Source organism: Capra hircus, chromosome 28 (genome assembly GCF_001704415.2).
Source record: "Capra hircus breed San Clemente chromosome 28, ASM170441v1, whole genome shotgun sequence".
Taxonomy (NCBI): Eukaryota; Metazoa; Chordata; class Mammalia; order Artiodactyla; family Bovidae; genus Capra; species Capra hircus.
The window spans coordinates 18,435,531-18,449,090 of record NC_030835.1 but is presented as its reverse complement, the minus strand read 5'-3'; the positions used below and the strand labels follow the sequence as shown (position 1 = coordinate 18,449,090).

General features: G+C 52.6%; 1 long non-coding RNA gene across 1 annotated transcript in view; it reads left to right on the top strand.

The window, feature by feature from the left end:
* Positions 1 to 8,100, top strand: part of LOC102172600 — a 36,040-nt gene extending 27,940 nt beyond the window's left edge. The window contains exon 3 of the long non-coding RNA XR_311179.3: positions 6,104 to 8,100. This is a non-coding gene — a long non-coding RNA (uncharacterized LOC102172600). The remainder of the gene's footprint in view (positions 1 to 6,103) is intronic.

Below are 13,560 nucleotides of genomic sequence, written 5' to 3'. Positions count from 1 at the left end.
TAAGTAAAATAAGCCAAACACAGAAAAACAGAATAATGTATGATCTTGTTTACAGGTGGGATCTAAAAAAGTTCAACTCATATAAACAGAGTAGAAGGATGTTACCAAAGGCTAGGAGGAGAGGGGAACAGGGAGACATTTGTCAAGGGGTACAAAATTCAGTCATGCAGGATGGACAAGTTCTGAAGGTCTGATGTATTGCGTGGTGACGGTGGTTAGTATTACCGCATTGTATACTTGAAATTTGCTTAGAAAGTGAATCTTACGTGTGCTCACCACACACACAGTGGAAACTACGCTAGGTGGTAGAGATGTTAATTGGATTGATTATGATAATTATTTCACAATGCATATGTGCATCGTGTACACCCCGGGCTGTGTGCTCAGTCGCTCAGTTGTGTCCGACTCTGGGTGACCCCCCAGGACTGTAGCCTGCCAGGCTCCTCTGTCCACGGTATTCTCCAGGCAAGAAGACTGGAGAGGGCTGCCATTTACTTCTCCAGGGGGATCTTCCCCACCCAGGAATCAAACCCAGGTCTCCCGCATTAGCTTCTACACAAAACCTACCAATTAGGAACCTATGAGAAATGTATTTCAACTGTAAGTCTGAACAATGTACACCGTCAAGGCTTTGTTATTGATAAGTTCCATGGAGGAGAAAAGTAGGGGTGATTCACATCTCTAATGGGTAGCTTAAAATACACACCTTAAATAGTTACAATTCTTATTTGTCAATTATATCTCAATATAATTCTATCCCCTCAATAAAGCTGAGGGGGAAAAAAAGCAGGATGCTAGGCCAGTTAGCTGAGCACCTCTGGGGGAGCAGCCCAGGCATGGGCATTTGTCAAAAGCTCCCCAATAGCTGTGTTTTTGCAGCAGGTGGAGGGCCGCTATGCCAACCCTGTGACACACAGATACTCATTTTCTTTTCATTCCTTTGTATGGAATAAAATAGCATAAAAAATAGCCTACAAAATAAAATTTAAAAAGAATGGGGAGTGAAAAAGCTGAGCTGGGAGATGAGGGGCCAGAGAGGAGAAAGAGCAAGGAACCCAAAAGGATTCCTAAAAATGCCCTCCCCCAATAGCCAGGAAGCCTGTCAGCCTGTCCGTTAGCACAGCGGGCCAGGACTGTGTTGATGATCAACCAGCCAGCTTGCTGTCAGAGCTGGGGTCTGCTAGGCAGCAGCACAGCTGTCAAGCTGTGGGTCAGTCCATCAAGCCAGCGAGTCAGGCTGGCTTGCACCGAGTGCGTCTGCCTGCTTTAGAGTCAGCCAGCGAATCGAGATTAGTCGCCGTCACTCCGTCAGGCGGTCAGTTAGTCGTGACTTGGTCAGCCTGACTGTCCAGCCGTCTGTTATCTGTTGCCTGTTGCTATGAAGGTTAGTGTGAAAGGCCCGTAGGGGCGTGGAGTGGCCAGGCATCAGCATGTCGATTGTTAACTCAGTTTAGTTGGCCAGTCGTAACATCAGTGAGTGAGAGTTAGTCAGTGGTAAGACGGTCAGCCCGGCAAGCGGTCTGTCAGACAGGAACTCTCTGTCCCCAGTTAGCTGGGGAGACAGTGTTCAGTCAGGGATCCCTGTCAGGCAGACTAGTCAGGTGCTCAGCTTGTCAGCGCAGAGAGTCAGCCAGGCAACCCATGAGTCTATCAGTCAATTAACTGCTCAGCCACCCAGTCCGTGAGTCCCCGAGACAGGCTTCCATCAGTCAGTCGGTGTGTGCGCCCTTCATTCACTGTCAGCTAACCCTCAAGTCTGCTGGCCGGACACTACCGTGTCTGTCCATCACTGCCTGTTGGTGGGCGGGTGGGGTGACTGTGGACAGGCGGCCCCTTGAGTCTGCCGGCCGGACGCTCACCGTGTCTGTCCATCACTGCCTGTTGCTGGGCGGGTGGGGTGACTGTGGACAGGTGGCAGGCCAGCAAGGTCACTGCCTGTTGGTGGGCGGGTGGGGTGACTGTGGACAGGCAGCCCCTCGAGTCTGCCGGCCGGACGCTCACCGTGTCTGTCCATCACTGCCTGTTGCTGGGCGGGTGGGGTGACTGTGGACAGGTGGCAGGCCAGCAAGGTCACTGCCTGTTGGTGGGGGGTGGGGTGACTGTGGACAAGCGGCCCCTCGAGTCTGCCGGCCAGACACTCACTGTGTCTGTCCATCACTGCCTGTTGGTGGGCGGGTGGGGTGACTGTGGACAGGCAGCCCCTCGAGTCTGCCGGCTGGATGCTCACCGTGTCTGTCCATCACTACCTGTTGCTGGGCGGGTGGGGTGACTGTGGACAGGTGGCAGGCCAGCAAGGTCACTGCCTGTTGGTGGGCGGGTGGGGTGACTGTGGACAGGTGGCAGGCCAGCAAGGCCACTGCAGGACAGCGGCTCCCCTCTGCCTCGAGCTGGCTGCACTGAAAGCCACCCAGGCTTGGGAAGAACTCGGAAGCTCTGCCCAAAGGCGAGGTTCTGTTACTATTATTATCTGAGAAACCTCCCAAGGCTCCGGAAAGTGGAAAAGGCCGTCAACTGCCTACCCTCTCCTTCGCCTCCCCTCCTCTCTCTCCATTAATGAGGTTCCTGCCGCAGAGAAGGGGCGCTTCCCGGAGGCCGGAATTGGAGGAGGGGTAGGCGGTTGGCGAGCTGTTCCAGTCAGCCCTGGGTCTGCTGCTCAGTCATTCCTGTTATGGCCACCCGATGCGGGTGGAAGGTGTGAGGGGGTGTCCTAAACCAGTGGCCCTCTTCCCTTGACCTGGCCCTGCCCTTCCCCTGGGGATTCCACATCCTCCCACCCAGACCCGGAAGTCAGAGCTGCCCCTCTGGATGAGCAGGGAGGAGCAGGGGCAAGGGGTTACAGCAGGCCTGAGGGACCGCAGATTTCATGTCAGCTTTTGCTGTTATCTGCTGTGACCCAAAAAGGAAAGAAAAAAATATCGTCTCTGAATCTCTGTTTCACTTTCATGGAAGTTTCACGTGCATTGTCTCATGTAAACCTCAAAACCACCCTGCACGGCAGCATTATCCCTTTATAGATGCGCGTGTGAGGCTGGAAGAAATAAGCATTGACCTGAGGTCGATTCTGACCAGGTGTGTCTGGTGCCAGAATCCACATTCTTCCTTTGCTAGATCACCTCCTTGGGGCTGGCTGGGGACTTTCTGTTCCAGGCTCCCCTCTCCCGTCTTTTCCATGGAGCTGGAAGGGAGATTTCTCAGTTTCTTGTGATTTTTTCGCTCTCTGTTAGAAGCTCCGTCCTGGACTTGCATTTGGGATCCCCTGTGCCTGGGGCCAGACTGGGAGAGAATAGAGGTTGGAGAACAGCATTCCGCAGCTCTGGGTCAGTAGCAATTGGCCCACTCTTTTATAAACTTTTGGGTTTGTGAAGATAGAAGGAAGCTTGGTGCTTTCCTGGCCTGCATCCAGTCTAATTGGAGGCAGAATCCCTCCTGCAACCACGCAGTCAGCGTCTGATCTGTGCTTACATACTCTGGGTGATGGGGAGCTCACTACCACTCTAAGGTGCCTTTTCTATTGTGGGACAGCCTCAATCCTTGGCAACCCCCGCCCCCAACCCCGTGTTTTAAGTCCAAATCTTTAGGTCCCAGTTCTGCACTCTGGTGTCACCCAGACCAAGCTCATGCTTCTCGAGAGTTGACCCTGCTATCCAGATTTGGAGAAAGCCAAAATTCCCTCCTTGTTCAGGGCTTCCACTCTTTGCAAGGGAAAGGCAGAATGCTGGAAAACTGTGGAGAGTGCAGCGTTCTTGGGCCAGCGTGGCAGACGGCTGGTGTCAATGGCCTGAGATTGTCACACCATGCTGTGTCCACAGCTTTGAGTAGTGCTCTCCAGCAGTGATCTGCTCTGGCCAGTGGGGTAGCAGCAAACTGGATACAAGCCCAGGTTGGTTAAAATGTTCATTTGGCCCTGCCTCCTCTCTCTTGGACTCCTGCCACCCATGTGAGAACAAACCCAGGCCAGCCTTCAGGAAGGAGGTGAGAGACACACGGAGCCCAGGTGACCGGGCTGAGGTTGTCCTACAGAAGCAGTCCAAGAGCATCCTCCTACTCACCACAGTCTGAGCCCAGCCACGTCGGTCAAGCCTAGTTTAGATCAGCCAAACTCAGAGACTCCTGAGACCCAGGGACTCATGAAAAACAACAGTTCTTATTTTAAGCTACTAAACACTGGGCTACTTTGTTACACAGAAATAGCTAACTACAAAGTCAGTCAGCCAACATTGCTCAAGTTGCAATCTTGCTTCACCCACCCTTTCCTAGCAGGGTCCTCAAATAAAGTCTATAATCTTTGTCAGTCTCAGTGTTCTCATCTGTTAAATGGGTTACTAAGCCTTCTCTTCCTCCTTCAAAGGAGATAGTAAAAAAAGATGACAGATGTGGAAGTACGCTGCTAACCGTGAAGAGTACAGGGAAGGGGTGTGGGCTCAGGAGGGCCCCATGGGCTGGCCTGGATGGGCTGGTGTCCCTGCAGCTACATGTCAGGGCTTGGCTAAGCAGAGAGCATTGTCCATATTAACCCAGCTCACCTTTATGACCAGAAGCAAGCCCGGCAGGCTGAGTGATGGGGCCAGCTGGAGACTTATTTACAAACACAGCCCTTTCACCTTCACTTCCTCAGTAAAGCCCCGTTGGCGGCAAATAAATGAGAATCAATAGGCCAGTTATTAAACCGTAAATATCCCTCCCCTTGGGTCTTGGGCCAAGAGTTCTGAGGCTCTCAGCTGAAGGCAGCAGAGCTGGGAGCCCCTTGCTCTGAGCCTTTCAGGTAACAGAGGGCCAAGTGCCCCTTGCATGGGGCCTGCCTCAGCCCGCAGCCCCACCAGCCACTGCCGAACAGAGGAGAGACTGTTGCTAGTGTTGTGGGCAAGAAGAAGGCCTGATCTGTGCAAAGCCGCCTTAAAGGACCCTCTTCCCACCACACAACACCTATAGTTTAGAAGGGAGGAACCTTCTATGTGAGCCTTCTATGCGAGCAAGGCCCAAACCCCTCTCCTACCTACACTGAGACTCAGAAGAGGACAGGGAACTCTTCCATCCCTGCATCCTCACAACCTGTGGGTGGAGGGACAACTCAGGCTCCCAAAGAGACAATGACTTCTTCAGGAAACACATGTCCCCAAAGTGACAGAACCCAGACTCGAAATCAGATGTGAGGTGTCTGGTCTGTGCCTTCGTCTAGGATAGGAGAGGAATGGCTGTGTGCATTAAGCTCAGTAGATGGTGACTTTGGGAAGGGACTCAGGTTATGAGGCAGCTGAAAGGGGGCCAGGGAGACAGGAGAGGGTAACCCCAGCACTTTTTCAGGAGCCTGAGTGTTTCCTGTTTGATCATTTGTGCTATAGGCCAGGTTACCCAGAAAGCGGCTCACAGGAGTTGGGGGTAGATGAAGGGGAGTAAAGACAGTGTGAGAGGGAAGCAAGGGCTGGTGAAATGGAGAGTTTTGTAGTTTGGTGCAAGAGAGAAGAGGACACACACATACACGCCAGGTAGGGGCACTGGAGGCTTCCTGCAGTCCTTGACCGTGGGTGCCCGGGAGACTATGTGGAGGAGGTTGCATCCGAGCCAGGCCGTGGAGGGCAAGCAGGACTCATGCTCACTTACTCCCCTTTGTAAACGAGAAAGAAGCAAAGAGCTATCCAGGAGGAAGGGCCAGAATAAACAAAGGCATCAGTGGTGGCGGTGATGGTGAGGGCTATGATGGTGGCAGTGATGAGGAAGATGCTGCTGCTGATGATGATAGCAGTTGGCGCTTGTAAAAAGACTTTCTGTGTGCCGTGACCTGCACTAGTCATTGTACATCCCCCGCGGTATTAAATCTGCACAGCAACCCAACACTCTCCCTACTTAAGTCCCTGGCTGTTCAGCGGTTCCTGTCCATTGCCTGTATTCAGCGATGTGCTTTTCCTGTTCCCTGAGGATGCTGGCTGAGTCTCCCATGTGTGAGACTGAGGGGAAGAGCATTGAACGCCTGCCCCACAAGCCCAGGAGCTAAACATCGGAGCTTATGCTTGGAATCTGCTTTTCACTAGCTGGGCAACCTCTCTGGTTCTGTTCTGCTGGTGACATGGGGGAAATGTTATAATAATAATAAGTATTTTTCTTTTAGGATACTGAGAGGCCTTGATGAGATGCTCCACGACAAGCCCTCCGAAGAACAACTGGCAGACAGCACATGCTCAGGATGAGCTGTTATTTTTATCTGCCTCCTGCCTGTGACCTTGCTGCCCATGAATGCTTGCCAAAGATGGGTTGCACGGAATGGGAGTGGCCACTAGCATGTTTTCCCTGACCCAGATCTGAACCCTCTTTCTGTATTTGGAAGACTTCCCACTCTTGGTGGAAGGCAGAGCCTGTCCACTATTACAGAAGCTAAAAACCCCAGCTTGTCACTTTCCTATCCTCCCTTGCAGCTCAGACACAGACCCATGAGCTGAGGTCTGCCTTTGAGGTGGGCCAGAGGCACATTAGCAAGACTCCAGGAACACCATTCTGGTGGTGGGCAGGGGCCACAGGGCAGTTACATGAGTGTCTAGGGTGGTGCGGGCAGTAGGCAAGGACACACAGTTCTCTGGCCTGGGGGCAGAGCGCTGGGTGACCTCTTGTGCTCTGTGGCAATGCGCTCCCCAGACGGGTTTGGTGGCATGGTGGCTTGGCCTATAGTCTGTGTTTTCTAGTCCTTCCCAGAGATTCTGTGATGCCAGTGTCCATTCAGTAGATCCTATTTCTGCTCAGTCAGTGTGTATCTCTGCTGCCTGTAGGTAGGATCCTGACAGTACCTAGAGGAAGGTGGAGTTTCTGTTGGACCTGCTGCCGGGCTGAGACACTGGTAAGGTCCTGGGCCAGGCCCAAGGTACTAACCTGCTGCTCAGGGAAGTGGAGCCACCACTCACGTCACTGTGTGCAACCTCCCATCAGCGGACACCCCAGGTCTTGGCCTCTAGCACTCCTGGAAGAAGACCTGATGGGGGGCTGCTCCAAAGCACTGGCCACAGACTCCAAGGGAGTCAGGTGCAAGTCCCAACAGAGAGGAGGGTGCTTCTGATTTAAAATGCCCCATAATCAGGAAGGGGGCTGGTCATTCTCACTTGCAGACAAAAAGGCTTCAGCAAAAGTCAACTCACCCAGAAATGGGATTCCCAGTCAAACTCCAGGCAGAGCCACATGGCCAACGATAGTAATTAGAGCATTTTACATTATGCTGAACTCTAGATTCTCACCTCTTTATCTCATTTTTGCTCATTCTACAGAGGGGGAAACACTGGCTCAGAGCTTACACTGGCTTTCCTAAGGTCCCCCAACAATGAGTGGTAGAGACTTCCAGGGCAGGTATTATAATAGCAAAGATGAAAGGGACCTTTGGGGAAACTGAGACCCAGGAGGGGGTGGTCAAGAGAATCCATCATGGGGAAGCATATTTGAACTTGTACTAGAAACAAACAAAAAACTTTCTTATGACCTTAGGATAGAGTGCCCTGCCATGGGAGAGAGTGAGCTCCCTGTTAGTGGAGGTGTGCAAGAAGAGGTAGGGACCACTAGGTGAGTATGTGCAGAGAAGCAAGGACCCCTACACTGACTAGGGGGTGCTGCCATCTCCTGGGACATGTGGTTCACTATAAATGGGGGTTTCTGAAATGATGCAGGTTCTTTCATGATCTTTCTCTGCTTTGAGTCAGTTCAGCCCAAGAGGGTTAAGACGTGCACAGAGGGTGGCTCTGATGTCACAGGCCACGTGGAAGGTCCTGAGCTGTCTCCAAAGGCAGGGCAGAGACCCCAGGGTCGTAAGGAGTCTGTCTCCCTACACACATACACTCATGTGCACAGATGGAGAAACTGAGGCCCTGAGAGGGGAAGTGAAGGATCCCAAGCTAGACAGAAGTGGAGGCAGGGTGAGACACCAAGCCTTTGGCATTCAGTCTAGAGTATGAGTTCACATTGTGGGGTCCCTGATCAGCACCCTCAGCATCCCCTTGTTGAAAAGACAAATTCTTAGGCCTCACTGACTCCAGAACCCTGGGAGTGAGCCATAGTCTGGGTTTCATTAAGCGTTACAGGGGATTTAGCATTTAACTTGTTTATTTTTAATTGGAGGATAATTGCTTTACAGTGTTGTGATGGTTTCTGCCATACATCAACATGAATCAGCCACAGGTATACATACGTCCCCTCACTCTTGAACATCCCTCCCACCTCCCACCCCGTCCAACCCCTCTAGGCTGTGGGACGGGGTGAACTCACAGAGCACTGGGGTGAGCTCTCTGCATCATACAGCAAATTCCCACTGGCTGTCTGCTTTACACATGGTAATATTTACGTCTCAGTGCTTTCTCCATTCATCCCGGCCTTTCCTTCCCCCACTGTGTCCACAGTCTGTTCTCTGTGTTCTTGCAGCGGATTATTCCAATGCAAGTTTAAAATCACTGACATTAGTGTTTTTTGTATTACAACGTTAACTAATTTGAGGCCTATGGGTGGGACATCCTTTCTGTGACATCTGGCCTTATTTCACTTTCTAAATAAAAGGAAATGTGACCCTGGCTTATAGGCTACACACATTTTACCCAAATGGGGCTACTGCCCCAGCCTCAGAGAAGTAGAACAGCCTGACAAGGTCACATGGTGACATGGCAGCTAGTCTGAGATTAGAACTCACAACTGCCTGATTTTTAGCCTGGGATGGAATGGATCTCTTGGTCCTGATCCCTCTTGCCCTACCCCGCATGACATCATAAGGCGCTCACCCCACCTACACAGAGGAATCCGGGCCTCAGCACTTCCTGGGCTGGCCAGCAACAGGCTTTTCTCAAAGAGCCCTGGCTGCTCTGGGCAGTGAGGGCTGGATTGGTTTATTTATTGCTGTCATTAATTAGTTTTGTTGGGGATGAAAGACAGGTCCCTGGAGAAGACCAGTGCATTAGAGCCCATTATTCCATCATTGCTCTGGACTCCTCGGCAAAATGCTCGGCCCCTCTCTGCTGTCAGCCCAGTACAATTAATTAGCCCATAGCCCAAGAGGCGGTCTTCCTGCTCTCCCTGGGCAGGGAGGGCTGTTCTGGCATCTAGTGTCCTCCAGGGCTTCTCTGCCCCAGTTCTAATGGAGGGGTTTGGCTAGTGACAGTTGTGGGGGTGAGGGTGCAGTTTCTGAGTGCCAGAGGGAGGTGGGGATCCTCTTATCGCAATAATTCTGCCGTGAGTGCATGCTGTGATGTGTCAGACACTGGTGTAACTGCCTTAAGCACATATTTAATTCTTACAAATGTCATGCGACATACAATTTAATTTGCCAGGTGAAGAAACCGAGGCTCTGCTAAGAGGGAGTGACTTGCTCAAGGACCACAGCACAGACATGCAGAGCAGGATTTCAGCCTTGGGTCTGGCTCCCAAGCCAGGCTCGCCCTTTGCTCACTGGGGCTTCTTAGTGTGGCTCATGAAGCTGGGGGCCCAGGCCCTCCAGAGGGAAGGGAGGCTAAGTGCAGGGGAAGCGTGGAATGAAGCGGAAATGATGGGCCCCATGACATGCTTGCAGACAACTTCGCGGGGCTCAGACTCAGAAGACGTGCGTTCACTTCTGACCTGAGTGACCCTGGGCAGGTCCTCAGCTTCCCCTTCAATAGAAAGATTGCATCCAGTGACAAGGGTTCTTCTCTAGAGAGCCGATATAGCCTAGAGGTTCAGACAAGGTGACTTTTCGGTATTAACTTTCTGAGCCTCAGTTTCCTTATTCCTTAGGAATTGTTGCAAATTCCTTAGGAATTGTAAAAATTAAATGAGATAATACATGAAAAGGCTTAATACAGTATCTGACACATCACAAGGGCTTGATCATTGTTTACAAAGTTGAGAGTGATAAGTTAAAAGGACTTAGTCTCAGACCGACTTGTCTTGAGGTTTGATCAAGTTAAACCAGTAATTACAGAATCACTCTGTGCTAAGTACGGTGTTGTTCAGTCGCTAAGTTGTGTCTGACTCTTTTGCAACCCCATGGACTATAGCCCTCCAGCCTCCTCTGTCCATGGGATTTCCCAGGCAAGAATACAAGGATGCCATTTCCTTCTCCAGGAGATCATACTGACCCAGGGAAAGAACCCGTGTCTCCTGCTTTGGCAGGCAGATTCTTTACCACTGAGCCTCCTGGGAAGCCCCTGTGCTGTGTATTCACTGAAGCTAATCACCCTGTGAGGAGGAGGCATGGTTAAGTTTCTAGAGGTAAGTATCCTCCTATTTGCTCAAGGCATGAATGCTAGGCCTGGTTATGCCTACATTTTACTATGTAAACTTGAGCAGTTGCCTTCTCCCCTTAAGGCCTCAGTCTTCCCATCTGGAACATGGACAGGCTTGCGGGTCAAGCAGGGAACTGCCCCCGCCGCCCCCCCTGCCCCCCCCACCCCCCCCACCATCCCCTCCACTTTGGCAGGAGCTGCCTCTCCTGAAGGCTTCACTGGCTCTCGATGTGGCTGACTCAGGCTTCACCCAATGGTGGCGGCCAGGCTGCCTGCCTGAGGGTACTAAGTTAATTAAACCCTCAAGAAGCCATTTGTTAAGAGGGGAGCGATGGTATATTCAATATCAGCCAAAGGTTGGTGCAAAGTAATGAGTCTTTCTTTAGCTGTGAATAATGTATTCCCTCCCATCGTAGCCCCCCAGCCCTCAACTCTGAAGGATGGTCCCAGGGAAGCCTATGGCTCATCTTAATGGCCTGGATGCTGAGAAGCCTAGCAGGCTAGTCTCTCTCCAGGATTTGTCACTTTCTCCTTGGGTTTCTCTCTGTTTCAGTCCCACTCATGTTCCTCTAACTCTTCTCCAGAAGGGCTCTGGGGCCACGACGATCTCTATCTCTCTCTGCACCTGCTTTACACTTCAGCCTCCAAGGAGAAACTGAGGGCCACCATGTGGGCTTTGAAGTGTACACATTATATGTGGGCGCCACAGTCCTGCCATGTAGCGGGTTCAGAAACAGTTAGGAAGAGGGAAGAAGAAAGGGAAGCGAGGTGATGGACTGACTGCCCGGACCCTTGAGGGAAGGAGACTGGCCAGGAGACAGGAGGCAGTTTGAGGTCTGCTTGGGCTGGTCTGCTCTGGTTCCTGCTAAACATGCCTACTCCCCATCACATCCATGTACATGCCCCGCAGAGGGCAGCCTGCTTAAACACCAAGACAGGTGTCCAAGGACGGGGGTGGGGGTGGGGGTTGGGAGGGTAGTTTCCCAGCCAGGTACTGGGCTGATGCAGTGTGATTACTCCCTCAACTTCTCTGAGCTTTCTTTCTCTTCAACTCCTGTAAAAAATGGAGCTGGTTCTGCTCCCCAAATGGGCTCTGGGGACAAAGGAGATCTTAACAGGGTCCCTGGGGAGGGTGGAGCTGCACCCAGCTCTGCATCTTTGTCTTGCACACCTGCGCCGCTGGGGGTACCTCATCTGGGTAGCTGTCCAGGATGGCTCTTCTCCTGGCCTGCTTCTCATCCTGGGCTGCCATCTGCCTGTCAATCTCCCTGTGGACGCCCCCCTGCTCAATGCAAAATTCTGGCATTCACAGGCAGAGATGGCCACAGCTGAGAAGTGGGAGCCCTGGGGTCTCCCCCTCTCCAGGTGGGGCCTGGCTTTGTCCCACTTTGTGCTGATACAAAAGGAAGCTGGGCCGGGGAGGGGAGGGGTCTGGGGCCTAGCAGGTGTCTGCCGATGTCCTGGCAGCCAGAGAGGGGAGTGGTGGGAGGGGCTCAGGCAGCCGTCATTCACCAGCTGAGCTGAGGACAAGGCACCTTGATTGGGCCCCCAAGATAATCGCCACACACCTGGGATGGCACCCCAGTTCCCCTCACCCCTTGCAGTCACCCCTTTGTCTGTCTGGGGAGTCTCCCACTTCAAAGCCCAGATTGCAGCAGATAGATTGGGCTGATGCCAGGTGCTGAAACCCGAGAGCCTGGTGGAGGAACAGTAGTGGAGAGGGGCTTTGGGGATGGGGGTTCCCAGAGTCAGGGGGATGGGGGTTCCCAGAGTCAGGAGGATGGGGGCAGCCTAGGTGATGGGTTCCCTACTTCTCCAAGCAGCCTGGAGCAGAGAGGACCGCAGTGGGGAGAGGAGGGAGACTGGCTAGGGTGTGTGCATGAGTGTGTGGGAGAGTGAGTGTGTGTGTGTGGGCATAGCTTACACGTGGATAATCACATATGCCAGGGCGGGATGGGGCAGGTGGCTGCGGGATGCCCCTCAGTCCTCCCCAGTGGCCACTCCCGCCCTGGCAGGGTTGCACATGCGCAGCGTCTCTTCCAGGAGAGGCTCCTTGGTTAAGGAGCATGCTTGGCCCTTGAGGGAAGCAGGACAGACAGTGGTGGAGTTGACCATCCTCAGGCAAAGAGGGGCGGGAACTAATGGATAAATGCCTGGACACCCTTGCTCCTTGAGGAGCGGAGCAGTTACACAGTGTGTACTATTCGGTCTTCCAGAAGAATCTGGGTGGGATCGAGCTCTCAGCACAAACCCATCATGAACATGTCCCTCATACCCTTTCCTCCCTCCCTGCCTCACCCCTCACTTCCTCGCCAATTTTCCTGGGATCACTTTCCAAATAAACAACCTGTCCTCAAATTCTTATCTCAGGGTTGCTTGTTTGAGTACCACAGTGGTAATGAGGGCATGTTGGGTCCAAGTGGTGTGCCTTATGCAGGGTGAGAAGCAGGGAAGGGCCAAGAAACAATCTGCATACCTTTCCTGAGCACAGAGGGATCACAGCCAAGCTCCATGTCCTAGCAGAATATAGAGCAGTGAGAGCCTCATCTCCTGGGCATGTACTTGGGGTCATATTCAGCTGTGCCTGCATTGATCTGGGAACGGGCCTGGGACTTGGTGCATATCCACATATTAGAGTAGACACCTGAGAATGTGGGTAGATGGGGGCGTATCTGTACATTGTAAACATGTGGTGTTGCACGTGACCCTGTACTCAGGCATGCGCGTGTGTGCATGCATGCATGCGTGTCTATATATTAATACTGATAGAATCAAGGGGCTTCTGGCTTTGGTAGTCTGACCAATTGGCCCTGCCCTGCTGGCTACCCACAGACCCCAGTGGTGGCCAGCAGCACAGTAGGGCGTGCCTCAAGGTGGAGACTGGACTAGCCTCCCGGGTGGACATGAATGCTGGGTGTCACAGAGTGCCTGAACTGTCCTGTGGCTCCTTGCTCTGCCTTCGGTGTATGCAAGCCGAGTCAGGTATAAAGTTGTGCTGACTGGGGATGCCCCAGCCCAGGAGCTGCAGAGCCAGGTTGCTAAGAGAAGCGCAATTTCCATCCCGGTGACTGCCTTTCATGCCCACCCCCTCCTCTCACATCTGCATCACAGCCCCAGCGGACACCCTGATTTCTCTCTAAATATGAAACAACGACCTTGGCTGGGTGTCATGCAGTGGGGTGGGGGCAGGAGGAATTTCTACCCATGTCAGGGGCTAAGTGGCCAGCTTTGTCTAAAGTGAGTGGAACCCATCTCCTAGGGTTGGCCTCAGGGGCTTCCCCAGCATCCCTGGGGTTGACTCCTTTATCCTGGGGAGCATCAGATTTAGAATACAAATTTCCTCACT